Raw genomic sequence first — 13,465 nt, 5'->3', positions numbered from 1 at the left:
TGACAGAGTTTTGTTCTTTTCTAAAAATGACAGATGATGGTAGAAAACAACTGTTGGGTATTGGAGTCTTTTTTGCAAGAAATAACTGGGTAAAATAACGTAGACATATTACTAGGTTTGGTTTATATATGGTGGTTATTTTTGTTGTTACGCTGGGGATGTCAGCACACTGCCATTTGTTGTGGTAGGGGGTTTCTTGCTTGGATGTTGCTGTTTACAGCACAGATAGATGGGCACAGCCATATTATTTGTGGAAATTACACTGTCGCTGATCACATGATCCGATTCTGTGATGTCACTGGCCTCCCCCTAAAAAGATGAGTGTATACCCGGCATCCTAGCTTTAGGATCATTGCTAATAATAATAATAATAAACACAACTTATGAGCACAGTGATTTTGTTGTAAAAGGGTTTTCTTTTAGATTCAAACTGTTAGACTATCACCTTGATGAATTTTCAGTTTCTAATTTTCTCATGATATTCTGAGTATTGCCTGTCCACCAACAACTTCCTTGCCAGCTAATTCTTGCAGCTCACAGTACACCTGATAGCGACACTGACATGGACAGCTGCCTGTGTTGTTCAGTCTCCTTAAAGGTTGCCTAAAACTTTCATATTTAATAGGTTGATAGTGCTCCTGCAAAGTTTGGGGCCTCCATTGGGAGATTGTTGAGGACAGCTCCATTAGCTTTGCAGGGCTAATCCCAGCCCAGGTAGTGATTCCCAAGATGATGTGCGTATGCCTTAGGGCTGAGGTCTTAAAGCAGCTATAGTCTGGGTGAGCTTGGAATCAAGAGTGGAGTAGTTGGGAAGCACTCACTCAGCAGGAGGAGTTTTGAGAAGTGTATTTTTGGAAGACGTAGAGGGAAATAGAAGAAAGCGGTAGTGTATCGTTTTCTTATTTTGTTTCTATTGATGTTGAACAGAATGTGAATGAGCAATCTCAGCGTCTAGAATGGGACATTAGATACAGTAGTTCCAGGGAAACTCTAGTTTTTGCTGTTTTTTTGTATTATTGTAACACCTTGTGTAATACCTATCATATTGTTTCATTTGGTGTTAATAACACACCTTTATCTAGATAGCTGTCCCTCATTTGTTTTTTCTGTGTCCAGGACCTGCAATGGAACTTCCTCTTGGGGAGGTATGCAAAAGACTAAGTGATAAGAAAAAATAAAAATAATTATTAAATAATGTTGATTAGTAGTGTTTCTGCATTAAGGGCATGTGGAGCAGAGCTGCACCTGATGTTGTGTAAGATAAGTAATACACTTCCTTCAATCATTTAAGTTATTATTACAATGTTTAGAACAACCCTCAACTTTGTCATCTCAAATATTTTTTTGCAACTTTTCTATCATATGCTCACATTTTATATCAATGAAAATTTTGGTTCATGTTAGTATGCAAATTTGTATTTGTATTCAGTTCTGCAAACCTGTTTCTGGCTGAGGGACTGGACCATTTAGCCCTGCAGTGTTTCTCAGTACCCTTTGGTGTGTGCTCATGTGCAACATGAACTTTGACTCTACAGCCCATACCTTTTTCCCTGGGCAGTCGGTAGTCACAAGTATTCTATTTTGTCAAGAGACTATCATAATGATCTTATGCCGGTCAAGACAAACCAAGCCCTGACATTCCATTGTTTGATTTTAGTTGTGAATTGAATATGGTGCATGCCCATCTCACTAGTTATTAACAAAAGAGGACCATATATTATTACTTAGGTAATGTAATGTTGCCATTAGTAAAGTCTTCATACATAAAGAAAAATTCAAAATATAATAGTACCAGTTAATAATAATACCAGTTTGTTTAGTTTGACTCTGTCATGTCTCTCGTAATACTACGAAAAATAAGTACATGAGAACTGTATACTAGCTTTCATCATAATACAAAGTTCATTACCTGCACAAAGACAATGCAAATATAATAAAGTATAAAGCACATTGGAACAAAAAAAAAAAATGAAAGGAGATTTATAGAAAAAAGGTTATGTCATTATACCCATTAAACCCATTAGGCTGCACAGTGTCAAGGGCATATATCTAAAATGAATCACATCTGAGTAATAAGTTGTCAAGATCACCTGACATGAAGAAACTGAGAAAATATGCCAGGCTGATAACTTTAAATTGGATACCAAGTGATTAGGCTAAAGCACCTGGCAGAAAAGAAAGCCTTTTTTGACTTTGCTTCTGCCTGCCTTCAAGAATGCAAACTCTGACAGGGAAATATTGTCATTCACCAGTTAAAAAGATTTAGTGCTGCAACCAGAGTGATTATTAAACATTTGCTATTGACTTTGAATGGTGTTCCCTTACAATGGCACATACAGAGAGTTTTTGGAATGCAAGTTTTCAGTTCATTCAATCTTTGAGTGTCCATTTATACTTCTAGAACTCCAGTTTCCTACTGTCTCCTAAAATGTACATATTCTGCATTGTAAAAGATTACTTTAACTCTAAATTGACTCATTATCTCTGTGGATGCAGTATAAAATGGAATGATATCCAAAATCCATCCATCCATCCATTTTCTAACCCGCTGAATCCGAATACAGGGTCACGGGGGTCTGCCGGAGCCAATCCCAGCCAACACAGGGCACAAGGCAGGAACCAATCCTGGGCAGGGTGCCAACCCACCGCAGGACACACACAAACACACCCACACACCAAGCACACACTAGGGTCAATTTAGAATCGCCAATCCACCTAACCTGCATGTCTTTGGACTGTGGGAGGAAACCGGAGCGCCCGGAGGAAACCCACGCAGACACGGGGAGAACATGCAAACTCCACGCAGGGAGGACCCGGGAAATGAACCCGGGTCTCCTAACTGCGAGGCAGCAGCGCTACCACTGCACCACCCATATCCAAAATTCCTTTTTTTATTTAAAAACACAAATATTTGTCTCAGTTTTTGCATTTCATTCACACTAGTCCATTGTTTTCACCCCCCCATAAACAAAGACTGTCCAGAGCTGGATACCTTCAGAAGCACATTGTAATATAAGTGAGCAAAAATGGAGTTTTCTGAAAACAATATTCTAATCGCACTCAGGCTGGTTTGTGCTTATTTTGTGGCCCTTCCCTGATTAGATTCTACTCATCACAATGTCTCATTCACTGATTGGTCACCCTTCACGAGAGAAAAAAATATTTCAATATATTGGGCATAAGTGCTTTCTATGTTGCTCGTTGAGCTGCTTGCCTTTATGCATCTGATTCTGTTTTATACAGTTTGAATGCTGCTTACATACACAAAAGAAAAAAAATTTACCAGTTGCTAAAGTTTTGCGATCTATCTGTTGTGGGGCTCTAAAGAGAGATAAAAGAAAAAGGCCTGATCAGCAGTGCATTAGATAAAGTAAAATAAAAATGCAATTTATTTGTTAATTATTGCGTTGGAAGCAGTACAGCCTAATGGCCAAGGCTGCAGATTCCATCTTTACCTCTGACTCACTTAGTTACCCTTAGCAATTTAACAAACACTGCTTGTGCTTTACTGATGAGTGAATGGAAAGAGTCACTCAAAATTCTTTTTGTAAAGAGGTAAAGAGTCTGACAATGATGATCATAATAATAGAGGATGTTTTCTTTGTTAGAAGCCCTTCACAATGGAGCAGAAGTATCACTGCCCCTGGCATGAAAAGCCCTGGGTTCATATGCCAGAGGACTTAGTCTTCATTCTGTGCCCTCACTTTTTTGAATTTCCCCATGGAATTAATAATGTTTTATTCAATTTATCTAATCTAAACTTCTTTCTGCCTACAGGCATCTGAATTTGTATCCTGGTTCAAACACTGTCAGTATAAAGTTGACACATTCTCCTTTTGTCCACACAGGGATTTTGATTTCTTAACACTTCTCAAAGACAAAAACAGGTTGATTAGTTTCAATGGTGACTTTAAACTGGACTAGTGTGACTGTACATGGAAGTAGCCTGACGTGAACTGACATCCAGTCCAAGGCTGGTTCCTTCCTTGCACTCAATGCTATCTGCACAGGCTCCTGCTCTCTCATGTTCTGTTATTAAATATGTAGATTCAGAACATGAATGGATGGTTTATTACAATGCACAGGCTGAAGTCCTCCGCAGCACTGCATTATGTGTTGAAATGAACTCTATATTTAAAGTTTTATATATATTTTTGCATTGGTTATACATAGGCTGCAGTAATCCATTTTCAAATAATCTTAATCTCCTTTCTAAATCAAGTCAGAACTTTTCTTTCTGTTGAATTTTCTTGCTTTATAATCATACTAGTTTATGCTCAGACCAAAGTGTGTATCTATTTATTTACTTATTTACTTACTTATATAGCAGATTGTTTGCTGTAAGGCTAGGTATCTATGCCGGCAATAGGAAGGTTGCCAGTTTGAATCCTGTTAAAGCCAGAAGTGACTCAACTCTGTTGGGCCTTGGAGCAAGGCCTTCTAACCTGCAATTGCTTCATCCGTGGTATGATGTAATTCTGCATCCAGCCATGCAAGCAGGCCCTCCAACTTACAGGGAAATCTTGGGGGTTGGTTGCAGGATTGGCACTCCAGCCACTGTAAAAAGAAACCTCACACTGTTCCAGTGTGGTGCTGAGGTATCACCCGCTGCACTTGGGTCCCAATCCAGGTGGTTCCTCATGTGGTGGGTGAGGCAACGTGGTATCACTGTATGCTCCCATCCTCTCCTCTATTTATTTATGTATTTATTTTTTAACGAACTTCTGTAAACAGCCAAATTTCCCCCGGGGACAAATAATAAACAAAGTTCAATGTACAATAAGTTCTATCTATATCTGCACCTGAAAAAGTGCCCAGCATGACATTTTCAAGCATGCTTAATCTAATTCACAGTCGCAAATGGGGTCTATCTTCCTATAAGGGTGAAAATAATCCTGGGCAGAACATCAGTCTATCACATACAGTAGCCCACTCATCCATACATCTATACTGGGCCAATTGAAAATTGACATCTAACCTAACACAAGCATTGTTTGCATGTGGAAACGCAGAACACTAAATAAATTAGGCAGTCACAGAAAACTACTTTCATCATATTGCTGCCCTACATACCTCAGGCTAAGGTATATTTAGTATGCTTAATTTTGCCAGAGTGTACTTTTTTGTACACTTGTGTATCTTTGTGTATATGCTTACAACCCCCATTGGTCTAAATAAAAGTATGCAATTCATTTTTACTTCTCTACCTCACAATGAAGATGGGATAACTATTTTCCTGCTACAGGGATATCAGAACCTACCACCCAGCATTACCCAGAACAATGCTAACAAACAGAAAGTCTATTCTACTTTACATTTCATCAGCATAAACGCAGATGTTTTACTTATAGTTTTGTGACATATTTTATTTGCGAAATACACTCTTGTAGGCTATAATATTGTTATTATCTTATTAAATACGTTATTCCATCCATCCATTTTTTTATCCCACTTATCAAGTTCAAGGTGTCTTTCCTAGTAGCACAAGGTGCAAGGAAGGAACCAAACAGGAAATGGGCACCAATTCATCATGGGACCTGCTCACAGATACACACACCCCATATTGCCCAACTCAGAGTTTGTCTGTTAACTTAGCCTGCTTGTTTTAGGGGTGCTGCAGCAAAACCAGAGTAACCTGAAAGAAAAAACAATCCAGGTATGTGAAGAATGTGCAAACACAGAACTCATAAGAGACACCAGCGGAAAACACTACAACATTGTGCCATTCCCAATTATTTAAATAGTAAAATTAAACATGTATTTTAGTGACAGGCAATGAAAGCTAAATAATTTATGTTGTGCTTGCTATTCTTTCTTTATCTCAAACTGGTAATCAGAGGTGTTAGTTGTGACCTAGATGTTACTTGGCTAAAGCTTCATTTCCTTCTGAACAGGCTTGACTCAGCAAACTAATGTAAATTGGGGACCAAGCACTTTGAAATGAAAATTTGTCATGTCCATTGTATTTGTTATGGCCAGAAAGCATTAAGCGATAATACATTTTGCCTTCATGGAAATTTTGATATGTTCTATATTGTACTAGGACAGCATTTTTTCTACTAGGACAGCATTTTTTCACTTAAGAAATATAGCAAAAGTTAGACCTATTATAACTTTGCAAGATGCTGAGAAATTAATTCACACTTTTATTTTCTGTCGTTAACGCACTCCTCTTAGGACTAAACAAAAAAAGACATCAATTTATTGCAACGAGTGCAGAATGCAGCTGCCAGAATCTTAACTAGGAAAAGAAAATCTGAGCACATCTCTCCAGTTCTGATGTCACTACATTGGTTACCCGTGCCATTTAGAATTGACTTTAAAATACTGCTTATGGTTTACAAAGCCTTAAATAATTTCATTCCATCCTATATCTAAGAATGCCTGTCACCTTACACTCCAAATCATAACCTTAGATCTTCAAATGAGCATCTGCTTATTACTCTAAGAGCTAAACTTAAAAGAAGTGGTGAGGTAGCCTTCTGCTGTTACGCACCTAAAATCTGCAATAGCTTACCAATAGAAATTTGCACGGCTAATACATTGGAAAATTGTAAAAAACTGCTAAAACTCATTATTTTAACATGGCTTTCTCATAGCTTCATTTAAGTTTAATTCTGATATTCTGAATATGTATTTGATTATCATTATCATCCATGGTGGCTCCAAAATTAGTACTAACCCCTACTTTCTCTGCTGTTCTTTTTCCGATTTTCTATGGTGGAGATCTGCCTTTTTTCTCTTTTGACTAAATGTCAGAAGTTTGGTTTGGGTTAGAAAATTGATGGATACATACTGTAGCAAGCAGTTGTGATTCAGTATTCAAGAATTAATTTTTCACAGCTATTATGAAAACTTTCAACAGTTTATAAAGTGTATATCTTTATGTTAAACCAGTGCTACAATTTAATATTTATTTTGCAATGTATCCTTTAAAAGATATCATGCCATATAATTTTCATTTAGAAAAAAGTAACATTTGACAGATTTGTAAGTTGCAGACATATGGGCTCTCAGGTGAGTGCCAAGGGGCACCAGGACCAGGGGAGTAGCACGGGCACCAAAAAATCTTAAGCATGAATACCGGACTTACACTTCACAGGCATCTCATTGTCTGCATCTGTGTATTGTCCAGTGGAAATTTCAAAAGTAAATAAATAAAATTAAACAAAAGCATTTGCAAACAAAAAATAGGAACAGTTAAATTATTAATTAATTAAGTTGAGTGCTGGATTGGTAAATCAGCTAATTTCTAAACAACTTGCGATGGCTCCAGTTTAGAAAATTCAATAGACATGCTTCATCTTAGGACTGGCATGTACTAGGCATTTTTCTTATGTATTATGGAGTTTGTGTGCTCTCTCACACGTAACGACTCATTTGTGTTGATGGCAAATTGGAAACAGACCCGTGCTGTTCAATTTTTTTTTTGCTTGGCGAGATCATTGGGCAACATTTTACACACAATCCCCATGCAATTTGACAATGCAAACATTGAAGTGAAAGTTTGCTTTTAGTATTGCCTTGATTAGCTGCTATTTTGTCACTAGTAGACTGCATTGCTTATGCTACCCTATTAAGACAACAAACATGCAATGCTTTCAGAAATTTATAGTTGTTTCTGCAGTGTTCCTCAGTATTTCTTCTTTGAAGAACCAATCATATTTCTCTGAAGAAATATAATATAGAGGATGGTTTTCTTTCCACTACTCGGGCAGTCTGTCTTTTGTCCCATGCATTCACAAGTGTTTTGCAGCCATGTTTGCAAAAGGATAATACAGAGTCACTTCCTGATTTGTCAACAGGAAATGAAATGAAGAATTGGCTGTTAGGATCTCTCACCCTTGATGACCTCAAACCAACTGACGTGTCAAAAAACCATTGAGAGCCCATAAGAACCTCAGATCATGTTGGAATATACTTTATACATTTGGAGAAGCAACTTTACCATCTTCAACAGAGTCTTCATCTGACCCTGGGTGCAGAGGTGGCATTGCCCAATATCAAACACTGATTTGTATACCTACTGTATGTGTTGAATGGCTTACACAAAAATTGATCCTTGATACCAGATTTAGTGAAACTTGGTATATTTGACTTTAAGTAAATATTCTACAAAAACATTAAAGTATCATGTAAATCCACTTTCTGAACACCTATTTTTCAAGCTGTCAGATCCCAAGGTCCATCTTTTTGAATGTTTATAAAGTATCAACCATCCATGGTACACCTTACCATTGTAGTGTTGTTATTCAACAACTTGACTTAGGATCATGGGAGAAAACTTATAATCCCAGGGAAAATCAAAACAAACAGGGGAATTGGGAATTGCAGTCTAACTCAGAATGAAACAATGGTCCCTTAAGAGTCACACCTGCTGAAGGTTTTCATGCTTTCAACACACCTCATGTTTGTTTTTGCTTAAAACTTTGCTTGCATGCTACATCCTCAGCTTGTATCTTAGTACCCGTATTTAGATTTTTGATAAACATAATTTGTTGTTATAATCATGTTATTTTGCATATATTGGTTTTATGTCAGAGGAGTTTATTGAAAGGTTTATAAAACGAGAGTTGGAAGTTGCTCACAGAAAGTAATCTATTACCAGATCTGTTTCTCTCAAAATGTAATGAGTTCACATTACTTATTAGTGAAATGAATCAAATTATTAACTACTTCACTTTTAAGTTACTGTCCAACCCCATTGAAATATTTATTGATTGGGAAGTATAAAGATGGCAACCAAATGTCCTTTTGATATTTTAATAATATGAAAATAACAAGTAACAGTGAACATGTATTCAGCAGGTAAACAAGTAAACTACATGCAAACACTGTTCACAGAGAGTAAACAGTATAATTATAGCTAGTGTAGCAGTCAGCAGAAAGGAGCACTTATCAATCGGGGAGGGCCAGATACCTGCTGTGTTTACTTAAGCACCTGGAGTTTGTAGCCAGGTATCAGATTGCAATTATCTGCAATGACCTGCAATTATCACCAATATACTTAAAAAGGGGACAAGTCAAGGTAAGTCACCACCTGTCCCTGGTATCTTGGTGAGTATTTATGTTTTGGAGGCAATCTCCATGGCCTATAACAGAGGGAGTATTGCGGTGGTGCATTATGGTTTAATGATTTACTTAGTTTTGTTTAAAACAATACACTCATTTGTCAAAGGGCTAAAACTGCGCATCCTGTGTGCTGTCTCTGTGACTTATTACACAATTAAAGAGACTTGAGACAATTAAAAAGAAAGCTTTTACATTTTGTATTTAACAATCTTACATTCCCTAACACTTAAGCTAAAGACTACATAGACTTCACCTCAACATTCCTGAGGACACTTCAGACAATGACTAAAAAAACTGAAATGCATGTCAGGATACAAAACTGCCAGAAGTCTGCAGTTTTCTAGACTTGCCTCCTCAACATTTATGTCAATGCCCTTCAAAATATTTACTGGTTCTGCTCAGCCAAATGATAATAAAACGTTCTGTGTAATTAATATTAGTTGCTTACACTATTAAGCCAAAACATTAAAACCACCGGATGCTGAATTGAATAACGTTGTTTATCATGTCTCATTGGTGGTCCGATCTCACAGAAGAGCTACTGTAGCACAGATTGCTGAAAAGCTTAATGCTATCCATAAGAGAATCTTGTTGGATCATACAGTGCTTAGCTGCAGACTGTTTAGAATGCCCATGTTAATACTTGCCTGCCACCGAAAGCACCTACAAGGGGCATGGGAGCATCAGAACTGGAACATGGAGTAATGGAAGAAGGTTGCCAGGTGTGATGAACCATGTTTCGTTTAAATCATGTAAATAACCAGGTGTGTGTGCATCGTTTACTCTGGGAAGAGATGGTAGCTGGATTCATTATTGAAATAAAGCAAGTTGACGCAGACAGTGTGATGCTCTGGACAATGTTCTGCTAGGACACTTTATGTACTTAAATTTATGTTTGATGTTACTTTGACACGTAACTTGTACCCTTGATAAAGATTGTTGCAGAACATGTACACTCGGTCCCAATGGTATTCCCTTATGGTAGTGGTCTCTTTCAGAAGGATAATGTGCCCTGCAATATTGCAAAAATTGTTCAGGAATGACTTGAGGAACATGACCAATAGATCAAGATGTTGACTTGGCCTGCAAACTCCTTTGTTGTGAATCCGATATGCACCTGTGGGATGTGCTGGGAGAGCAAGCTCGATCCATGGAGGCCCCATCTAGCAATTCGAGGACTTAAAGGATCTGATGCTAATGTCATGCTGCCAGACACCACAGGATACCTTCAGAGGTCTTGTGGAGTCCATAACTCAAAGGGTCAGAGCTGTTTTGACAGCACAATAGGGCCCTACACAATATTAGACAGGTGGTAATAATGTTGTAGCTCATCAGTGTGGAAACAAATGTGTACTGCAAGGCAAGTAACACAATTGTAGTTAGGTCAGTAACCGTAATGTGATTCTAAGAATTTATACTGTAAAGCATTAGATTGTTTTGCTATTGGGATATCATTGTTTTGTGTCAATGCTGTATAATGAAGGGACATTCATCGAATACTGTACTATTTAGTTTCTTGTTACATGTAATTCTTCTTCTTCTTCTTTGGGCTGCTCCTGTTAGGGGTTACCACAGTGGATTATCTTTGTCCATATCTTCCTGTCCTCTACATCTTGCTCTGTCACACCTATCACCTTCATGTCCTCTCCCACCACAAACATAAACCTTCTCTTAGGCCTTCCTCTTTTCCTCTTACCTGGCAGCTCTGTCCTTAACATCCTTTTTCCAATATATCCAACATCTCTCCTATGCACATGTCCAAACCTATGCAATCTCGCCTCTTTGACTTTGTCTCCCAACTGTCCAAACTGAGCTGACCCTCTAATGTCCTTAGTTCTTTATTTAAGTAAGGTTATTCATCAAGATGGACAACACCTAAAAAATCTTACCTGCATCAGTGAAGCAGTAAAACTAAACACTTCACCTCTTTGCCACTCATGAAACATATAGCAACCAAACATAAGTATACTACTCTTTATAGACAATAATGTTAAGAAAAAAATAATCATCAGTAACATTATTTAAAAATACTCTTAACCTAGAATCTTTATTCAAGGGATGCTTGACATCCAGTATATTACCGTGTGATAGTCTACTATAAACATGATTTAGGGCCCAAGGGTATGTTATATCAGATGTCTGCAAAATGCTGTAGATATTAACATGCTAAAATAGACAGATATCTAATTGTGACATTTGACCAAAACTATCTCTTTACAGGTATCTTTCTATCTACAAGAATATCAAGCTTCATTTAATTTAGTCAGAGTATTTGATTTTTTTTTATTATATTTTTTTCCTTCCAAATTTATAAATTTAACAAGGCAGATACTAGGCGGCACTAAGCCTTTGACACTGGAAATATGTCTTACTTTGTGTACAAATTTAAGAGGATTAAATGGAAACCACCAGAACTCACACTGGGCCCCGGGCAGCCAGAGCTGTAACAGCTTGTCATTACAAGCAATCACTCAATCAGATGCTAATTTTAAATTAACTTCAATTACTAATCAGATTACTTCTGTTAAGAGAATCAAAATGCAAAATGTAGCAATTATAATGTGACTTTTTGATTCACAAGAGGATATTTACTCTCATTTTTTTCTCACTTAAGATAGCCCTTTGAATCGCAGTTAGAAGTGTGTAGCCTCTAGTGTCAATAGTGATGACCAAGCTACTTCAAGGAAAGTGCAGTTTCATTTTCATAGAGTCTGCACATACTGTAACTTTCCAGGAGTGTCTGAAAACCACCAAAATGGACTTAGACCTATTTGTATGATGACCCATTATCAGTGTTTGAAGTGGGATGCTTTTGGTCAGGACCAACACTACGCTACTTGTGCTACTTGTAAAATTTTAATTTAAATGTTCACTCACTTTTTAATACCATTCCTTTACTTTCTTACCTTCAGTGGTACATAAAGTTCATGTTGTACACCTTGCAGTTTTAATATTAGCAGGTTTTCTTGGGTGTCAATTTCATGAAGTATACCTACCATAAAATCAACTTTTAAGTCCCACATTCATTTACAGATTGGTGGATTTTGAGAATATGGAAGCGGAGGCATTCCGACTGGGCAATTTAACAGGGATTAGCTGTTTGCTGCACAGACCAGTTCACTGTATACAGTGCCTATATAAAGTATTCACGCTCTTGGAAGTTCAAATTTTATTATTATACAACATTGAATTACATTGTATTTAATTTAACTGCTTAATGTCAAAATGAAAAAAAAGGTTCTCTGCAAAGTGGTCTGCAAAGTTAATTACAAATATAAACCACAAAATAACTGATTGCATTAGTATTCACAGTATTCAAGTCAAAATTTAGTAGAATCACTGAACTGTAGCACTCTGGCGGGTTGCATGGGGATTGTGAGTGAATAGCCTTTTTCAAGTCCAAGAATCCAAGTCTGACATTTGAACTCTGGATCAGCCACTCCAGTGCATTAACTTTGTTGTTTTTAATCCACTCCTGTGTAGCTGTGCCTTTATGCTTCGAGTTGTTGTCTTGTTAGAAAACAAATCTTCTTCCAAAGTGTTTGGTTTCTTGTAGAGTGCATGAGGTTTTCCTCCAGGATTTCCCTGCATTTTGCTGTATTCATATACCCTATACCCTCACAAGAATTCCAGGGCCTACTGCCGAGAAGAATTCAGACAGAACAATGCTGCACCCACCAATGTTTACAGTTGTTCAGGGTGGGATGATGTGTTTTGTGCAAACACCTAACATGGCATTTAAAAAGTAAGTTTTGGTCATTCAGGCCATATAACCTTCTTCCAGCAGATCTGCCATGTGCTTTCTGGCAACCTCTAACTGATATGTCATATATATATTTTTGTAAGGGTGGCTTTCTCTTTGCCATTCCCAGAAAACTGCAACAGGATGTTGTCTGCACCGTCTCTCCAATCATAGCCATTAAAACTTGTAACTCCATCATTGCTATTACAGGTCACTTGATGTTCTCCCTCACTAGTCCCTCTTATATGCTGACTCAGTTTTTGTGGAAGATTTAAATCAGTAACATACTCTTCGCATTCCTTAAAAATTTGTTTAGCTGGACTTGAGTAGTGTCAGTGAGTGACTTGGATGTTATCTTGTCTCTGTTCCCTGACTTGTGCTATTCAATCGCCTTCTAACTGAGTTGCTTGGTGTGTTGGTTTGTCTTCATTGTGTGAGTTAGGCTGCAATACTGTCACACCAATAGCTGGACCTTTTCTTTTGTTGTTCTTTATTTCGCCTGATACAATTTATTGTATTAGGAATTTGTTAGTTTTTGCATACCCCTTGTGGTCAGAGCGCAGCATCAGCTATTGTACAGTACCCATGGAGCAACTGCAGGTTAAGGGTCTTGCTCAAGGGTTCAGCAGAGTAGGATCTCCTTTGGCAGTA

Source organism: Polypterus senegalus, chromosome 2 (genome assembly GCF_016835505.1).
Source record: "Polypterus senegalus isolate Bchr_013 chromosome 2, ASM1683550v1, whole genome shotgun sequence".
NCBI lineage: Eukaryota > Metazoa > Chordata > Cladistia > Polypteriformes > Polypteridae > Polypterus > Polypterus senegalus.
The sequence above is the reverse complement of the archived record's forward strand: the minus strand, read 5'-3'. Positions refer to the sequence as shown.